Source organism: Oncorhynchus gorbuscha, linkage group LG04, assembly GCF_021184085.1.
Source record: "Oncorhynchus gorbuscha isolate QuinsamMale2020 ecotype Even-year linkage group LG04, OgorEven_v1.0, whole genome shotgun sequence".
NCBI lineage: Eukaryota > Metazoa > Chordata > Actinopteri > Salmoniformes > Salmonidae > Oncorhynchus > Oncorhynchus gorbuscha.
This window is the reverse complement of record NC_060176.1, coordinates 13155606-13175992: the sequence shown is the minus strand read 5'-3', so window position 1 is coordinate 13175992 and position 20387 is coordinate 13155606. Positions and strand designations below refer to the sequence as shown.

Sequence of the window (20387 nt, the reverse complement as noted above, 5' to 3'; positions counted from 1 at the left end):
CTATTTTCCATAATGCCTAACCCTTACCTTAACCTCTAAACCTAACCCCTAACTCTAATTCTAACCCTAAAATTAATTTGAACCCTAAACCTAACCCCTAAGCTTGGGATGTGGGAAATGTCCCCACGAGGGAGAATTGTCTTTGTTTTACTATCCTTGAGGGGACTTTTGGGGATTTACACACACACACACACACACACACACACACACACACACACACACACACACACACACACACACACACACACACACACACACACACACACACACACACACACACACACACACACACACACACACACACACACACACACACACACACACACACACAACGCATGCCCACCCACACTGCATTTACGAGAGAACAAGCAGATCTACAGTATTATAAGAAAGATATAAAAAATGTAACATTATCTAACAGGGACATAATCCAAGGAAGCATTATTTCTTCTGTGGTATTTACTGGCAGTTCCACCCCTACCCAGTTCTTCTGCAGTTTACTGGCAGATCCAGCCCTCTCTCCCTCTCTCTCCCCCCCCTCTCTTGCTCTCTCTCCCTCTCTCTGGCTGATGTCTACCATTCATCCCCATTAGTGATCCTGTGTCTTCTCCTCGCCCCTAATTCCTTTACATTGGCCTAAGTGACTGTTACTTACCTGCCTCTGTCGTCCCTTCGTCCATAATTCCCTTCCATTGGCCTAACTGTTATTTACTGAGCTGGAAGCCTGGGTCTGCTCTGTGGTTTTCCTCAGAATGTTCTGAATGATAAGGATGGGCGTAGTGTCTGCTACTGAGAGACAATGTTTTGATAAGACTATGGAACTATGTACTTGAATTATGCCTTTTGTACACAGACTTTAGACTGACACATGCACAGTTGTGTTAGAGTTTCCACTGAATGTGCCTGTGTGTGCCAACAGTGTGATGTATGATGACCTCTGCGTATTTACATGTCACTATTCTATTTCATGGTAGGCCACTGTGTATTTATAAACCAGCTCTATTTATCTCCTCACCTCAATCGATCTCTGTCTGTTAAGGTAGTCCAGAATAGGGGCTCATTTGTTGTACTTTGTCCCTCTGTCATGGACAACAGCCTCATCTCCTGTGGTTTGATGCCTCAGCAGGCAACATACTGGTGCCTCCACGCTCCTGGCAGATAACCATCAACAACATTATGGTGAAAACATTTTTTTCCCGTTTCGGTCACATGTTTTAGAAGTGTTTGAAATAGATAAGCATTAAAATATCAATAATAAAAGGTTTATTTTGACAATATATATTTACCATATAAATTGATATTGAATGTCTTTGTAAACCATTTTGAAATTATGTTCATAGACTCAACACTGAGACCCAGTATACAATATTGCCTGTGAACATCTCTGTTACTCTGAGTGATTTGCTAGGTGGTGTGCTGGTTTGATTTATTTAAGATTTAATTATAATTTTTTCAGGACACCCCCCCATCCCCTCTTACCCCTCCTCCATCCCTCATCGGCCCATCCCCTCTTACCCCTCCTCCATCACTCATCGGCACATCCGCTCTTACCCCTCCTCCATCCCTCATCGGCCCACCCCCTCTTACCACTCTTCCATCCCTCATCGGCCCATCCCCTCTTACCCCTCCTCCATCCCTCATCGGCCCATCCCCTCTTACCCCTCCTCCATCCCTCATCGGCCCATCCTCTCTTACCACTCCTCCATCCCTCATCGGCCCATTCCCTGTTACCCCTCCTCCATCCCTCATCGGCCCACCCCCTCTTACCCCTCCTCCATCCCTCATCGGCCCATTCCCTGTTACCACTCCTCCATCCCTCATCGGCCCATTCCCTGTTACCCCTCCTCCATCCCTCATCGGCCCATCCTCTCTTACCCCTCCTCCATCCCTCATCGGCCCATCCCCTCTTACCCCTCCTCCATCCCTCATCGGCCCATCCGCTCTTACCCCTCCTCCAACCCTCATTGGCCCATTCCCCTCTTACCCCTCCTCCATCCCTCATTGGCCCATTCCCCTCTTACCCCTCCTCCATCCCTCATCGGCCCATCCCCTCTTACCCCTCCTCCATCCCTCATCGGCCCATTCATTCCCTCTTACCCCTCCTCCATCCCTCATCGGCCCATTCCCCTCTTACCCCTCCTCCATCCCTCATCGGCCCATTCCCCTTTGGCCGACACCTGGAATTGTCCCACACTCCAAAAACATGATCTGCATTCAATATGGGTTTTTGTATTTGGTTGAAAACTCCGGGGCTGGACTTGGAAAGATTAACCCTGGACTAAGAGGAAGGAAGTGGCAGATGGATTTGTGGCAAAGTTATTCAATGACTAGAGGAGAGATGTGTGTTTATAAAGTGTCCGCTTTAAATGTGTGTGAAACATGTGATTTACACACATACTGTATGAGAGGAGCGGTATGGAAATGATGGAACACATTTTCCCTTTCTTTATTTGTGGTTTCTTCTCTCATCTCTTCTTCTTGTGATTCCCTGTCATTATTCCTGTCCCTGTCTTATCTGTGTAAGTTAACAGTTTGAGAAATGGAGTTGGATTTCTCGGAGATGTCTATTTAATCTCCTTTTGATTAATTTGTTTATCAGGCCTGTAACAAAACCTCCACATGCTTGGTTAGTCAAATTATCGAACCTCTGCGTTCCTCAGAGGACAACACCGAGCAGCCAACCAGTATTAACATGCAAGAAAATTACATCCAAGCCCAGTGATCAATACTGATTATCTTCTCCATATAACTGAAGCGGTGACGATGTGGGATAGAGAATACATAAACTACAAGCTGGATTGTAACATATGCTGTATTTACACAATTCTAAGCAACGCTTTAGGGCTTTGGCCAACTAGGACCATCATACGGTGTAACACACACACACACAAAACACCACGCACGTACGCATGCACGCACACACACACACACACACACACACACACACACACACACACACACACACACACACACACACACACACACACACACACACACACACACACACACACACACACACACACACACACACACACACACACACACACACACACACACACACACACACACACACAGTATGTGGTGGAGGAGTATTGATGGTGGTGATAAAGAGATGTAATAATATCATAAAGAGAGAGAAGACAAGGTGCTGTAAGTGGAAATAGGCTAGACAGTGTTACCAGTAATCAGAGCAGTGGGGTGAAAAACTACATGGGATGGCAGGTGTGTGTTTGTGTGTGTGAGTGAGAGAGAGAGTACGTGGTGGATAAAGGGTGGAGGTTGTGAAGTCTAAGGAGGAGAGGAGGATGGAGAGAACAGGAGGAGGAGTGGGACTAGAGGTCACCTCTGAAGGGGACAGGGCCTTTGTAGATTGATTACAAACTGTATGTCTCAATTTGTCATGACAACACCATGAACTTTAATTCAGCTGGGGTAACTTCAGTGTCATGGGATGGAATATAAAGCTCCCATGGGTTAATGTTGTCTCCCTCAAAATATATCATGTAGAGAACAAAATGTTGAGGCCGAATAAAAACGTACCATTACATATAGTGGAACTCTCAATAGCTCCTTCTCTTCATCTTCTCCATCTCTCCATCACTCCTTCTCTCCATCCTGTGGTGTGATAGGTTGGGTTTCAGCTCATTGTGTTGTGGAGAATCTGGCTTTGGACCTGTTCCTCTGCGGCCATTCAGTATTTTTTATTTTTAAGTTCCATTTCCTCTCTGAGATCCAAGAGTGTCAAGACCCTGGCACTGGAGAGATGTCTTTTTCCAATACATATTATATATTACATATTAACATAACCGGCTCATGTAACCTTCTATAATGCTCTTTATTTCATATTGAATGCATGTCACAGTTTTCATGTGGTGAAGGAGAGTCGGACCAAACTGCAGCGTGTATATTGCGATCCATGTTTAATCACACAACGTAACACAAATCCAAAACACAAACTCTACAAAACAATAAACGTAGTGAAAACCGAAACAGCCTTAACTGGTGCAAACTAATACAGACTAAGGACATCAAGACACTCAGGACAATCACCCACGACAAACTCAAAGAATATGGCTGCCTAAATATGGTTCCCAATCAGAGACAACGATAAGCACCTGCCTCTGATTGAGAACCACTCAAGACAGCCATAGACTTTGCTAGATAACCCCACTAGCTACAATCCCAAATACATACACACCAAAACCCCAAGACAAAACACACCACAATACAAAAACTCCATGCCACACCCTGGCCTGACCCAACACATGAAGAAAAACACAAAATACCTAGACCAGGGCGTGACAGAACCCCCCCCCCCCTAAGGTGCGGACTCCCGAACGCACCTCAAAACAATAGGGAGGGTCCGGGTGGGTGTCTGTCCATGGTGGCGGCTCCGGCGCGGGACGTGGAACCCACTCAGTCAATGTCTTAGTCCCCTCTCCTCGCGTCCCTGGATAGACCACCCTCGCCGCCGACCATGGCCTAGTAGTCCCCACTGGACTGAGGAGCAGATCGGGACTGAAGGACAGCTCGGGACTTAGGGGAAGCTCGGAACTGAGGGGAAGCTCGGGAGTGAGAGAAAGCTCGAGAGTGAGAGAAAGCTCGAGAGTGAGAGAAAGCTCGAGAGTGAGAGAAAGCTCGGGAGTGAGAGAAAGCTCGGGAGTGAGAGAAAGCTCGGGAGTGAGAGAAAGCTCGGGAGTGAGAAAAAGCTCAGGAGTGAGAGGAAGCTCAGGAGTGAGAGGAAGCTCAGGCAGGTTGATGGATCTACCAGATCCTGGCTGGCTGGTGGTTCCGGCAGATCCTGGCTGACTGGCGGATCCTGGCCGACTGGCGGATCCTGGCCGACTGGCAGATCCTGGCCGACTGGTAGATCCTGGCCGACTGGCAGATCCTGGCCGACTGGCACTTCTGGCGGATCCTGGCTGACTAGCAGATCGGGCAGATCCTGGCTGACTGGTGGATCCTGGCTGACTGGTGGATCCTGGCCGACTGGCAGATCCTGGCCGACTGGTAGATCCTGGCCGACTGGCAGATCCTGGCCGACTGGCACTTCTGGCGGATCCTGGCTGACTAGCAGATCGGGCAGATCCTGGCTGACTGGTGGATCCTGGCTGACTGGTGGATCTAACTGATCCTGACAGACTGGCGACGCTGGGCAGACTGGCGACGCTGGGCAGACTGGCGGCACTGGGCAGACTGGCGGCGCTGGGCAGACTGGCAACGCTGGGCAGACTGGCAACGCTGGGCAGACTGGCGGCGCTGGGCAGACTGGGAGCACTGGCGGCGCTGGGTAGACTGGGAGCACTGACGGCGCTGGGCAGACTGGCGGCACTGGCGGCGCTGGGCAGACTGGCGGCGCTGAACAGGCGGGAGACTCCGGCAGCGCTGTAGAGGAGGAAGGCTCTGGCTGCGCTGAACAGGTGGGAGGCTCCGGCAGCAGCACCGGACAGGCGGGAGACTCCGGCAGCAGCGCCAGACAGGCGGGAGACTCCGGCAGCAGCGCCGGACAGGCGGGAGACTCCGGCAGCAGCGCCGGACAGGCGGGAGACTCCGGCAGCAGCGCCGGACAGGCGGGACCACCTGCATGGAGGAGACAGAGAGACAGTCTGGTGCATGGGGCTGCCACAGGAACCACCAGGCTGGGAAGACCTTCAGGAGGCTTGGTGTTAGGAGGCGCCTGAAGGACCGGGCTGTGGGGGAGCACTGGAGCTCTGGTGCGCAACCTTGGCACCACTTCCCCAGGCTGGACAACTACTCTAGGCCGGACCCTCCAGAGCGCAGGCACAGGTTGAACCGGGCTGTGGGTAAGCACGGGAGATCTAGTGCTTACTACACGCACCTCTCCCTTAGGCTCCACTCCCACATTTGCCCGGCACGAGCGGAGCGCAGGCAGAGGACGCACTGCACCCTCCCAGCGCCCCGGAGACACAGCACGCAGAGCTGGCGCAGGATAACCTGGACCAAAACTGCGTACCAGCGACCAGACCCGCTGAGCAGGCCCCATACGCCCTGGCTCAATGCCCACACTCACATGGCACTTTCGGGGGGCTGCCCTGTAGCACACCGGGCTATGGGCACGCACTGGCGACACCGTGCGCTTAACCGCATAACACGGTGCCTGACCAGTAATGCACTGCTTATAATAAGCACGAGGCGTGAGCTCAGGTCTGCTACCTGACTTAGTACCACACCTCGTCTGTCCCCCCAAAATTTATTTTGGGGCTGCCTCTCGTACCTGTCGCACTGCCGTGCTGCCTCCTCACATCGCCAGCTCCTCTCTCCGGCTGCCTCTGCTCTCCTAGCTGCCTCCACCTGTTCCCATGGAAGGCGATCCTTTCCCGCCAGGATCTCCTCCCAGGTGTAGCAACCCTTGCCGTCCAATACATCCTCCCATGTCCATTCCTCCTAAGATGCTGGCCGCTGTTGTTGCTGCTGCTGCTGCTGCTGTCGTCGCTGCTGTTTACCACGCCGCTTGGTCCGAGTTGGGTGGGTGATTCTGTCACGGTTTTCATGTGGTGAAGGAGAGTCGGACCAAACTGACTAAGGACATCAAGACACTCACCCACGACAAACTCAAAGAATATGGCTGCCTAAATATGGTCCCCAATCAGAGACAACGATAAGCACCTGCCTCTGATTGAGAACCATTCCAGACAGCCATAGACTTTGCTGGATAACCCCACTAGCTACAATCCCAAATACATACACACCAAAACCCCAAGACAAAACACATCACAATACAAAAACTCCATGCCACACCCTGGCCTGACCCAGTACATGAAGAAAAACACAAAATACTTAGACCAGGGCGTGACAATGCAAGACAAATAGTTTTAAAGGTTGAGAGTTTGAGGTAGACATAACGCATTATCACATTTTAAATGTGAACTAACGAGAATCATAATCATTAGGGATGTAATGGTTCACCAAACCCACGGTTTGGTACGTATTGTCATGACCATCGATAGAACTAGACCAAAGTGCAGCGTGGTAAGCGCAGCATGGTGAGCGTACATTTTTCCTTTATATTTTAGTTAATGTCGCCAACAAAACAACAAACGAAAAACAACCGTGAAGCTTACGAGGGCTAAGTGCCACTAACACTTCCCACAAATAACAAAGGGGGAAAGGCTGCCTAAGTATGATGCCTAATCAGGGACAATCAGGGACAACAATAGACAGCTGTCCCTGATTAGGAATCATACTTAGACAGCCTTTTCCCTTTGTTATTTATTTAACCCACTCTGATTAATGTACGCTCACCACGCTGCACTTTGGTCCAGTTCTTTTGACGGTCATGACAGAACTTCTCACCACCAAAGGACCAAGCAGCGTGGTGAAAGGGACTCCTGGACATGGAGATCCTGGATGGTAAGAGACCGTGGAGGCAGGCTGGGGAGTATCGCCGTCCAAGGGAGGAACTGGAGGCAGCTAAAGCAGAGCGGCGGCGATATGAGGAGGCAAGTCAGCGAAGCAGACACGAGAGGCAGCCCCAAAACATTTTTTGGGGGTGGGCACACGGGGAGATTGGCGGAGTCAGGTTATAGACCTGAGCCAACTCCCCGTGCTTACCATGGGGAGAGAGTGACTAGTCAGGCACCAGGTTATGCGGCTCTCATCATCTCCAGTGCGCTCTCATAGCCCGGTGCGCTTTCTGCAAGCTCCCCGCAATTGCCATGCTAGAGTTGGCATTCAGGCAGGAGGGATTGTGCCGGCTCAACGCTCCTGGTCTCCAGTGCGTCTCTTCGGCCCGGGTTATCCTGCGCCAGCTCTACGCACGCTATCCCAAATTCGCCAGGAGAACGCAGTGTGGCCTGTTCCAGCTTCCTGCACGTGCCGGGCTAAGGTGGGCATGCAGGCACAGCAAGAGGTGCACGTGGTAAGCACCAGATCTCCAGTGCTCCCCCACAGCCCAGTTCGACCTGTGCCTGTGCTCGGGAGGTGCCGGGCTAAAGTGAGAATTCAGCCTTGAGGAGTGGTGCCAAGGCTACGCACCAGATCTCCAGTGCTCCCCCACAGCCTGGTTCATCCTGTGCCTCTAAGGACCAGGCCTCCTGTATGTCTCCCTAAGGACCAGGCCTCCTGTATTTTGCCCTATGGCAGCCCCACGCACCAGGCTGTCTATACGTCTCCTCCCATCAGTGAGGGTCCCCAGTCCGGAGTCTCCAACAACGTTTCCCAGTCCGGAGTCTCCAGCGACGGCCTCCAGTCCGGAGTCTCTAGCGAGTCTCTAGCGCCGGTCTCTAGCGCCGGTCTCCAGTCCGGAGCCCAGAGCGACTCTCCCCAGTCCGGGGCCTGCAATGAGGGTGCCCAGTCCGGAGCCCGCTACGAGGGTCCCCAGTCCGAGGTCGGTGATGGGGGTCCCCGCACCAGAGGCACCACCAAAGTGGGGTGAGACAGAGGTGGAGCGGGGTCTACGTCCTGCACCAGAGCAGCCACTGCGTATAGATGCCCACCCAGATCCTCCCCTATAGGTTCAGGTTTTGCGTCTGGAGTCCGCACCTTGGGGGGGGGGGGGGGGGGGTACTGCCACGACCACAGGTCAGTTTGTGATTTGGGTGGGCATTCTATGTTGTATTTTCTATGTTTTTGTATTTCTTTGTTTTGGCCGGGTATGGTTCTCAATCAGGGACAGCTGTCTATCGTTGTCTCTGATTGGGAACCATACTTAGGTAGCCCTTTCCCTCCTTTCTGTGTGGGAGGTTGTCTTTGTTTGTGGCACTATAGCCCGTAAACTTCACGGTCGTTTTGTATGGTTTATTGTTTTGTTGGCGTCATTTTAAATGAAGGAAAAATGTACGCTCCCCCCTGTTGCGCTTTGGTCCAGTTCTTTCAACGGCCGTTACACGTATTGCAGTTTTGAGGTCATGGTTCGGTTTCAGTACAGTGGGAAAATGAAATAGAAACTGTTTGGTATTCCTGATTCCATATGATCATGAGTCATATAATCCCCGATGAGAGTCCAACTAGGAATAACAACACTTTGTATTTTCTTCAATGAAAACACACAGTTACTCACCATCAAACACTAAGATAAAGTGCAATATGCTTGTGAAATCAATATTAAACATGGCTCAGACCTGTATAGACCTATTCTATCATGCTTTCTTACAAAGAGAATATGCACACTTGAGTGACACTCATAAAGGGGGCGTGTCTGTAACACTGTACCTCTAGTTTCCCCCTCCAGGGTAATGTGATGGACTGTCACTGATAAGTAGCTCTCTGTAGCCCTGCTGGTCCATCCATCTGCAGCAAGCGCAACTCAGGGTGCGTTGGCCAATTCATTGACATCTTTGGCTTTAGCTTGTTTAGAGCGGGTACTACGTGTTAGCTGTAATGGGTGTTCGAGGGTGATGTTTGTAACGTGGCCCGAGCACTTTCACGAGGTGCTGTCACCCACTATTCTTCTCAACCACTGAGAATGGGCGCATATCCGCGGCTATAAACATACCTATCGCACTTGTAATTTATTTGGCCCAGTCAGAATCAGCTGCAAAAGACTGCTTGACTGCAGAAGGGAAAAGAAGTAATGTTGTTCTTTTGCGTTTCTGTCTTGTTCCGGTGGCAGGAATACGTGTCAACATGTTTGAGGTGTTGCTGCTGCATAGGCTATTCTTGTTAAACAGTAGCGATATACCCTCTCTGTCCATCGCCGTTCATCTAACGATGATGGAGAATCCTCCTGGTTTATCGACCCCACCACTCGCCACTGTACAGAACTATACAGAACTAGTTCCCGGCTGCACCTCACAAAAGGACAGTATGAAATGCGCCAAATTTGATTTGAATTTTGATTAAAATATGTGCATAGGATCTTGTTGTTTTAATGGAATTGTCATGTTTGTCATTTATTGTCATGTCTTGTCCCTGTGCTCCCCATGCTATTCGTTTCCCTCTGCTGGTCTTGTTTGGTTCTATCCCTCTCTCTCCCCCTCCCTCTCTCACTCTCTCGCTCTCTCTTCTCTCTGTCGTTCCGTTCCTGCTCCCAGCTGTTCCTATTCCCCTAATCATCATTTAGTCTTCCCACACCTGTTCCCGATCCTTTCCCCTGATTAGATTCCCTATTTATTCCTTTGTAATCCGTTCCTGTTCCGTCGGTTCCTTATATTGTATTCACCATGCTGTGATTGCGTTTCGCCCTGTCCTGTCGTGTTTTTTGCCGTGATTGTGTATCACCCTGTTCTGTCGTGTTTTGTGCCTTCATCAGACGCTGCGTGTGAGCAGGTGTCTCAGTCGACTACGGCCTGCGCCTACCCGGCGACCTGCAGTCTGTGGCCGCTTCTCCAGTTGTTTTCCCCTCTACAAATCTAGAGGATGTCAGTTATTCCGTTTTGAACATTATTAAACTCTGCTTCTGTTAAGTCGCTTTTGGGTCCTCTCTTCACCTGCATAACAGAAGGAACCGACCAAGGAATGGACCCAGCGACTTCAGACGCTCGTTACACTGCCGTCGAGTTCCAAGGAGCCATGCTCGGCAGACACGAGCAGGAATTGTCTGCTGCTCGCCATGCCGTGGAGAACCTGGCCGCTCAGGTTTCCGACCTCTCTGGACAGTTCCAGAGTCTACTTCTCGTGCCACCTGTTACTCCCTGGCCTGCCGAGCCTCCAGAACCCAGGGTTAATAACCCACCTTGCTACTCCGGGCAGCCCACTGAGTGCCGCTCCTTTCTCACGCAGTGTGAGATTGTGTTCTCTCTCCAACCCCACACATACTCTAGAGAGAGAGCTCGGGTTGCTTACGTCATTTCACTCCTTACTGGCCGGGCTCGAGAATGGGGCACAGCTATCTGGGAGGCAAGGGCTGATTGCTCTAACAGATTCCAGAACTTTAAAGAGGAGATGATTCGGGTTTTTGACCGTTCAGTTTTTGGTGAGGAGGCTTCTAGGGCCCTGGCTTCCTTATGCCAAGGTGAACGGTCCATAACGGATTATTCCATTGAGTTTCGCACTCTTGCTGCCTCTAGTGAGTGGAACGAGCCGGCGCTGCTCGCTCGTTTTCTGGAGGGACTCCACGCAGCGGTTAAGGATGAGATTCTTTCCCGGGAGGTTCCTTCAGATGTGGACTCTTTGATTGCTCTCGCCATCCGCATAGAACGACGGGTAGATCTTCGTCACCGGGCTCGTGGAAGAGAGCTCGCATCAACGGTGTTTCCCTGCTCCGCATCGCAACCATCTCCCTCCTCTGGCTTTGAGACTGAGCCCATGCAGCTGGGAGGGATTCGCGTCTCGAATAAGGAGAGGGAACAGAGGATCACCAACCGCCTGTGCCTCTATTGCGGAGTTGCTGGACATTTTGTTATTTCATGTCCAGTAAGAGGCCAGAGCCCATCAGTAAGCGGAGGGCTACTGGTGAGCGCTACTACTCAGGTCCCTTCATCTAGATCTTGTACTACTATGTCGGTCCATCTACGCTGGACCGGTTCGGGTGCTACATGCAGTGCTTTGATTGACTCTGGGGCTGAGGGTTGTTTCATGGACGAAGCATGGGCTCGGAAACATAACATTCCTTTCAGACCGTTAGACAGGCCTACGCCCATGTTTGCCTTAGATGGTAGTCATCTTCCCAGTATCAAATTTGAGACACTACCTTTAACTCTCACAGTATCTGGTAACCACAGTGAGACTATGTCTTTTTTGATTTTCCGTTCACCGTTTACACCTGTTGTTTTGGGTCACCCCTGGCTTGTATGTCATAATCCTTCTATTAATTGGTCTAGTAATTCTATCCTATCCTGGAACGTTTCTTGTCATGTGAAGTGTTTAATGTCTGCCATCCCTCCCATTTCTTCTGTCCCTACTTCTCAGGAGGAACCTGGCGATTTGACAGGAGTGCCGGAGGAATATCATGATCTGCGCACGGTCTTCAGTCGGTCCCGAGCCAACTCCCTTCCTCCTCACCGGTCGTATGATTGTAGTATTGATCTCCTTCCGGGGACCACTCCTCCTCGAGGTAGACTATACTCTCTGTCGGCTCCCGAACGTAAGGCTCTCGAGGATTATTTGTCTGTGTCTCTTGACGCCGGTACCATAGTGCCTTCTTCCTCTCCGGCCGGGGCGGGGTTCTTTTTGTTAAGAAGAAGGACGGTACTCTGCGCCCCTGCGTGGATTATCGAGGGCTGAATGACATAACGGTTAAGAATCGTTATCCGCTTCCCCTTATGTCATCAGCCTTCGAGATTCTGCAGGGAGCCAGGTGCTTTACTAAGTTGGACCTTCGTAACGCTTACCATCTCGTGCGCATCAGAGAGGGGGACGAGTGGAAAACGGCGTTTAATACTCCGTTAGGGCATTTTGAGTACCGGGTTCTGCCGTTCGGTCTCGCCAATGCGCCAGCTGTTTTTCAGGCATTAGTTAATGATGTTCTGAGAGACATGCTGAACATTTTTGTTTTTGTCTATCTTGACGATATCCTGATTTTTTCTCCGTCACTCGAGATTCATGTTCAGCACGTTCGACGTGTTCTACAGCGCCTTTTAGAGAATTGTCTCTACGTAAAGGCTGAGAAGTGCTCTTTTCATGTCTCCTCCGTTACTTTTCTCGGTTCTGTTATTTCCGCTGAAGGCATTCAGATGGATTCTGCTAAGGTCCAAGCTGTCAGTGATTGGCCCGTTCCAAGGTCACGTGTCGAGTTGCAGCGCTTTTTAGGTTTCGCTAATTTTTATCGGCGTTTCATTCGTAATTTCGGTCAAGTTGCTGCCCCTCTCACAGCTCTTACTTCTGTCAAGACGTGTTTTAAGTGGTCCGGTTCCGCCCAGGGAGCTTTTGATCTTCTAAAAGAACGTTTTACGTCCGCTCCTATCCTCGTTACTCCTGACGTCACTAGACAATTCATTGTCGAGGTTGACGCTTCAGAGGTAGGCGTGGGAGCCATTCTATCCCAGCGCTTCCAGTCTGACGATAAGGTTCATCCTTGCGCTTATTTTTCTCATCGCCTGTCGCCATCTGAGCGCAACTATGATGTGGGTAACCGTGAACTGCTCGCCATCCGCTTAGCCCTAGGCGAATGGCGACAGTGGTTGGAGGGGGCGACCGTTCCTTTTGTCGTTTGGACAGACCATAAGAACCTTGAGTACATCCGTTCTGCCAAACGACTTAATGCCCGTCAAGCTCGTTGGGCGTTGTTTTTCGCTCGTTTCGAGTTTGTGATTTCTTACCGTCCGGGTAGCAAGAACACCAAGCCTGATGCCTTATCCCGTCTGTTTAGTTCTTCTGTGGCTTCTACTGATCCCGAGGGATTCTTCCTTATGGGCGTGTTGTCGGGTTAACAGTCTGGGGAATTGAAAGACAGGTTAAGCAAGCACTCACGCACACTGCGTCGCCGCGCGCTTGTCCTAGTAACCTCCTTTTCGTTCCTGTTTCCACTCGTCTGGCTGTTCTTCAGTGGGCTCACTCTGCCAAGTTAGCGGGTCATCCCGGTGTTCGAGGCACTCTTGCGTCTATTCGCCAGCGCTTTTGGTGGCCGACTCAGGAGCGTGACACGCGCCGTTTCGTGGCTGCCTGTTCGGACTGCGCGCAGACTAAGTCGGGTAACTCTCCTCCTGCCGGTCGTCTCAGACCGCTCCCCATTCCTTCTCGACCATGGTCTCACATTGCCTTAGACTTCATTACCGGTCTGCCTTTGTCTGCGGGGAAGACTGTGATTCTGACGGTTGTCGATAGGTTCTCTAAGGCGGCACATTTCATTCCCCTCGCTAAACTTCCTTCCGCTAAGGAGACGGCACAAATCATTATTGAGAATGTATTCAGAATTCATGGCCTCCCGTTAGACGCCGTTTCAGACAGAGGTCCGCAATTCACGTCACAGTTTTGGAGGGAGTTCTGTCGTTTGATTGGTGCGTCCGTCAGTCTCTCTTCCGGGTTTCATCCCCAGTCTAACGGTCAAGCAGAGAGGGCCAATCAGACGATTGGTCGCATACTACGCAGCCTTTCTTTCAGAAACCCTGCGTCTTGGGCAGAACAGCTCCCCTGGGCAGAATACGCTCACAATTCGCTTCCTTCGTCTGCTACCGGGTTATCTCCGTTTCAGAGTAGTCTGGGTTACCAGCCTCCTCTGTTCTCATCCCAGCTTGCCGAGTCCAGCGTTCCCTCCGCTCAAGCGTTTGTCCAACGTTGTGAGCGCACCTGGAGGAGGGTGAGGTCTGCACTTTGCCGTTACAGGGCACAGACGGTGAGAGCCGCCAATAAACGCAGGATTAAGAGTCCAAGGTATTGTTGCGGCCAGAGAGTGTGGCTTTCCACTCGCAACCTTCCTCTTACGACAGCTTCTCGTAAGTTGACTCCGCGGTTCATTGGTCCGTTCCGTGTCTCCCAGGTCGTCAATCCTGTCGCTGTGCGACTGCTTCTTCCGCGACATCTTCGTCGCGTCCATCCTGTCTTCCATGTCTCCTGTGTTAAGCCCTTTCTTCGCACCCCCGTTCGTCTTCCCTCCCCCCTCCCGTCCTTGTCGAGAGCGCACCTATTTACAAGGTACATAAAATTATGGACATGCGTTCTCGGGGACGGGGTCACCAATACCTAGTGGATTGGGAGGGTTACGGTCCTGAGGAGAGGAGTTGGGTTCCGTCTCGGGACGTGCTGGACCGTTCGCTCATCGATGATTTCCTCCGTTGCCGCCAGGATTCCTCCTCGAGTGCGCCAGGAGGCGCTCGGTGAGTGGGGGGGTACTGTCATGTTTGTCATTTATTGTCATGTCTTGTCCCTGTGCTCCCCATGCTATTCGTTTCCCTCTGCTGGTCTTGTTTGGTTCTATCCCTCTCTCTCCCCCTCCCTCTCTCACTCTCTCGCTCTCTCTTCTCTCTGTCGTTCCGTTCCTGCTCCCAGCTGTTCCTATTCCCCTAATCATCATTTAGTCTTCCCACACCTGTTCCCGATCCTTTCCCCTGATTAGATTCCCTATTTATTCCTTTGTAATCCGTTCCTGTTCCGTCGGTTCCTTATATTGTATTCACCATGCTGTGATTGCGTTTCGCCCTGTCCTGTCGTGTTTTTTGCCGTGATTGTGTATCACCCTGTTCTGTCGTGTTTTGTGCCTTCATCAGACGCTGCGTGTGAGCAGGTGTCTCAGTCGACTACGGCCTGCGCCTACCCGAAGCGACCTGCAGTCTGTGGCCGCTTCTCCAGTTGTTTTCCCCTCTACAAATCTAGAGGATGTCAGTTATTCCGTTTTGAACATTATTAAACTCTGCTTCTGTTAAGTCGCTTTTGGGTCCTCTTTTACCAGCATGACAGGAATAGCCTGAAATGTTTTACTCAACAGGCATACCAAGCATAGAAAGCAGCTTGTTTTTATTTGTTCTATATTTATTTTATGTTTATTTGATGTATTCATTCAGGTCCACAGTGCGGACTGAACTGAGGTCTCCGTACGAACAGTTTGGTATGAATGCCTGTACCATTACACCTTTAGTACACACTCCCCATATTTTGCACTCACTACTCTTCTGGAAGATCATAATCAGATAAGTAACCCTTGGCAAACAACTTCAATCAAAGGCTTGGCCATGTGTGCTGTTCTAGAGAACCCAGCTCTCCTCTCAATGGACAGACACCTTTCCCACTGAGAGACAGAGAGGGCAACAACAGGGGAAGAGGGTGCTCGTTCATACCTGCATTAGCAGAGGGCAGAGAAGAGGATAGGAGGAGACCGAAACAGAGAGAAAAAGCTCCACGAGGAAAACCCAAACCCAAACATGTTGTGCAGAAAGGATGTGTACGTTCATGTTCAGATGGAAGGAGGAAAGAGAAGAGCTGATATGAGTGGGAAGAGGGAGGAGTAGAATACATGAGTGGTACAGAAGTGGAGAGGAGAAGAGAGGAGATAGTTAGCTGGGTAGAAGAATGAACCATAATGGAGAAGGGGAACAGAGTGGTTTAAAAACAGAGAAGATGAGAGAGGAGAAGAGAGAAGGGTAGGATGGGGGAGGGCCCGCACCTCAGCCCAGCTCCTGGAGTTTGGCTTGTCACCTTCTCCGCTGGTGGCTTCCAACATCAACAGTCTCTCTCTCTCTCTCTCTCTCTCTCTCTCTCTCTCTCTCTCTCTCTCTCTCTCTCTCTCTCTCTCTCTCTCTCTCTCTCTCTCTCTCTCTCTCTCTCTCTCTCTCTCTCTCTCTCTCTCTCTCTCTCTCTCTCTCTCTCTCTTTTTCCTTCTTTCCTGCTCTCCTTCTTCCCACTGGGAGGGGCTGCTGCCAGGATGTGGTATATAGCGTGACGGGAGAGTGAGAGCCCCCATCAGAAAGACCAGAACCGGTTTCTGGGGTGGAGAGTGTGAAGTCTCAGCATGCTGGGCTTGAATAGTCTTGAACACTGGATTAAGTTCTGCACATGCACATACACCACACACACACACACACACACACACAGTCTGGCTATGTGCCCTGTTTCTTGCCACCCATTCTGTAAGAGGAGATTTAGGAAAACCTCTTGCTGGGTTACAGTGGTAATTCTGAAATCTCTTGTGCTCCCCTCTACTTACATGTTCCATGAGCTGGTAGGACTTTTATTTGTGTGTGTGTGTGTGTGTTCAATGCATTACTGTCGTATAGTTCATGTATGTGCATTGGCATTCTACATCTCAGAAAGTGTCCGTGTTAGTTCATCATTAGAACATGCAGGAGATTAGATGTCATCACCTGTAGCCGTAATGCCTGCAGTCTATCTGGATGGTCTTACAGAACACTACAAGGTTAATGTCTTTCCCATCTGTGTGTTAGCATGATGCTCTGAGGACCACACCTTTTCTTTAAACTGTACTGAGGACAACATTTCAGTCTGGTTTTAATACCTAATGGTCAGTGTCAGAGATACATCCAGAGCATGATATAATATCACATTTCACAAGGCGTAAGCCCTAATCGCCAGGCGCCACATTTCTATGCCAGTGGTGGGAAATCCTGTGTGGTTCAATGACTGTACTGATGAACATGGGAGAAGAGGGACAGCCCAGAGTCGTCCCGTCATGACTTCGGCATGTCTTGCTTATGTAAGGGAACCGCCACAGAGTAGCAAATGGGTGTATTGTGCGCACTGTGGGCACTGTGGGCATTAACAGTAAGCAGATGTGCATGGTGGAAAAACACTGTTGTGTCAGTTAAAGTCAGGATACAATTTGATGCTTAGGCATGACTGTCAATTCATCTTGCTTATAGTCACATGTTGAGTCTGCAAAGTGAGCATGGCTGTTTGTCATTTCACCGTTGAAGATTACAGGCCTCACTGTTGTCAACTACACACAGAAGTATCAGCCGGTGGTAGCCCTTTATCCAGGACCATTCCATCCATCATTCCAAGTAGGTAAATGAGGGGATCATCCAGTGGATGAGAGGGGCAGCCTGTGTGACTGGAGAGTTAATGGGAACCAGATGTCAGCCATAGCTGAAGGCCCTAATATCTCCCCCTCTGAGATCAGGCAAACATTAACACCTCATCATGCAGTGTTAATGTGGCTCAAATAGAATGACTAACACGGAGACACGAAGACAGGCAGGCTAACAGCAGCCATGGCACTCAGGCCTGGGTTAGTGTACTGTGTGTAGGGACAGGAGTTGATCCTGGTCATATGACTAAGGCCCAGAGTTATTTCCGGTTAACTCACATTGTCAGTAAAAACCTGGAACTAGCTGTTTTCCCTTTTCAGGATGTTCAACAAGTAAATATAGGCCTTGCACTCAATACAACAGAGTAAGATTATCTTGACATTTCTTGACCTCTGTTGAAATACTGATCCAATTCACTTTATGTTAGTATTGACACTGACAGACTTACGATAACATGTCAAAGTGCAATATTTCCTAACAGCTATTAGAAATAAAAAGATTATGAATGGGAATCAATTCCATAATTCTGTATCTAATATAACTAAAGCGACCACAATATATCTCTTTGAAGTAAGGTTTTTTTTATTAATGAAAATACGTTTTATGACTGCAGCTTACTTTGGCCAATGCCTGTGAGCATATACGCACATGGATCATTCTCAAGGGATGTGTCATGAGCAGCTTAACAGCTGACCTTTGACCCCTTCAATCACAGCTGAGAAAAGAGGGTCACTGGTAAAGCAACACTGAATCAGTTTCCTCTGGAATCAAAACATGCCCAGATCCCTTAGCCACAATATCTGCACAAGATTGGGATATGTTTCAAAGAAACAGAGAACCAGTTCAAGGGTCAAAGGTTGAGTCTAGAGAAGAAGAGGACTATTTATTAGTGAAATAATCATTGTCTCTGTCGGCTACAACTTTTACAGGTCTTATTTGAAAAGGAGATTGTTGTCAATAACCCACCAGGGAAATAAAGGCATACACTGTACATTAGTCATACATGTTTTATATACGCATGATAGTTTGTAGCAGTGTGGTTATAAATGACCGGTTCTTAGCGTACATTTGAGCACACACCCATCCATAACCAGCATGACGAATAGATATTTGCTCATATTTCACCCAACAGGGAGACATAGAGAACAGCTCACGCTATCCCTGTAATAGCAAATGTGAATGATGGTGTTGAAATGTTGCCTGTTGGCTAGAGAATATGAGTTATGAAGGCCTGGAAGTCTCTCCTCACTCCAGGGAAGTGGAGGGATTCAGGAATACTTTGACATCCATGAAATTGGCCGCTGTAACAGTCATTTCAATGGATGAATGAGGGGAGGAAGATGTTGAACGGGAGTTTCTGTTCTGTGGGACTGTGAAGCGTGTTGCTTCGATTGCTTGTACGAGAGCATGTCGAGAGTTGAGATGTTTCTAACATAGGTATACAGAGTGTTTGTGACACAGGTGCTTGTTTACCCAGCTGTGCAATATTTTGTGCTGCAGTTCTCAGGCAAAGTCTTGACTAGAACAATCGTCCTGTACAATGTATTTTACTCAATTTACCATGTTATAGGAGTACGGCAGTGCCATTATCAACCTTCAAAATGTACTTGATCACAGAATGATACTATGACAATATCTGCCTATGATGTGATTGGGTACAGTTTGAGTCTGTGACATTATCTACCTGTATAGGGTGAGAGTGTGATGTTATCTAATGTAATGTGTTCCAGAAAGAGACAGTGAGATTTCTAAGGCTTGTCACCTGCTGGTGCAGTGTGTTGTGTGACTGTCTTAGACAGGGACAGGAAGAAGATATCAACTCTCTATCTCATTATGGGGTGCAGTTTCTGTCTTAACACCCATGGAGAGAAGATCCCTCTTAGTGTTACAGTGAACCATAGATGCAATGACTAACAGCAAATACACTGCTTCCTAAAACACTTGTAAGGTGTCGGAGGGAGGGAGAGAGAGAGAGGGGGAGGGAGGGAGGGAGGGAGGGAGAGGGAGGGAGGGGAGGGAGGGAGGGAGGGAGGGAGGGAGGGAGGGAGGGAGGGAGGGAGGGAGGGAGGGAGGGAGGGAGAGCTTTGACCTTATGCAAGTCAGATTATTTTCTATATGTACACGACCGGTCAAAAGTTTTAGAACATTCAAGGGTTTTTCTTTATTTTTTTTTTTCTACATTGTACAATAATAGTGAAGACATCAACACTATGAAATAACCCATATGGAATCATGTAGTAAACAAAAAAGTGTTAAAAAAATAAAAATAAATGTTATGTTTGAGATTCTTCAAACAGCCTTGATGACAGATTTGAACACTCTTGGCATTCTCTCAACAAGCTTCACCAGGAGTTATTTTCCAACAGGAAGGAGTTCCCACATATACTGAGCACTTGTTGTCTGCTTTTCCTTTACTCTGCGGTCCAACTCATCCCAAATCATCTCAATTGAGTTAAGGTTGAGTGATTGTGGAGGCCAGGTCATCTGATGCAGCACTCCATCACTCTCCTTCTTGGTAAAATAAATCTTACACAGCCTGAAGGTGTGTTGGGTCATTGTCCCGTTGAAAAAGAAATGACAGTCCCACCCAAACCAGATGGGATGGTGTATCACTGCAAAATGCTGTGGTAGCCATGCTTGTTAAGTGTGCCTTGAATTCTATATAAGTCCCAGACAGTGTCACCAGCAAAGCACCCCCACACCATAACACCTGCTCTTCCATGCTTTACAGTGGGAAATACACATGCAGATATCATCCGTTCACCCACACCGCGTGTCATGGCCGTCAAAAGCAGTGGACCAAAGTGTAGCGTGGTAAGGGTACATTTTATTTTATTTTAAAAATGTCAGCAATAAAACAACAAACTAAAGAAACAAACGTGAAGCTCACAGGGCTAAGTTTCACAAACAAAGTTAACTACCCACAGAGGGAAAAAGGGCTACCTAAGTATGATTCCCAATCAGAGACAATGATAGACAGCTGTCCCTGATTGAGAACCATACCCGGCCAAAACAAAGAAAATAGAACATACAATGCCCACCCAAATCACACCCTGACCAAACCAAAATAGA

General features: G+C 49.3%; 1 protein-coding gene across 1 annotated transcript in view; it reads right to left on the bottom strand.

Annotated features, from left to right (window-relative positions):
- Positions 1–747, bottom strand: part of LOC124033677 (chromodomain Y-like protein 2) — an 84538-nt gene extending 83791 nt beyond the window's left edge. Inside the window, exon 1 of the mRNA XM_046345853.1 lies at positions 656–747. The gene's annotated coding sequence lies outside the window, so the exon portion shown is untranslated. The remainder of the gene's footprint in view (positions 1–655) is intronic.
- Between the last annotated feature and the right edge of the window lie 19640 nt (positions 748–20387).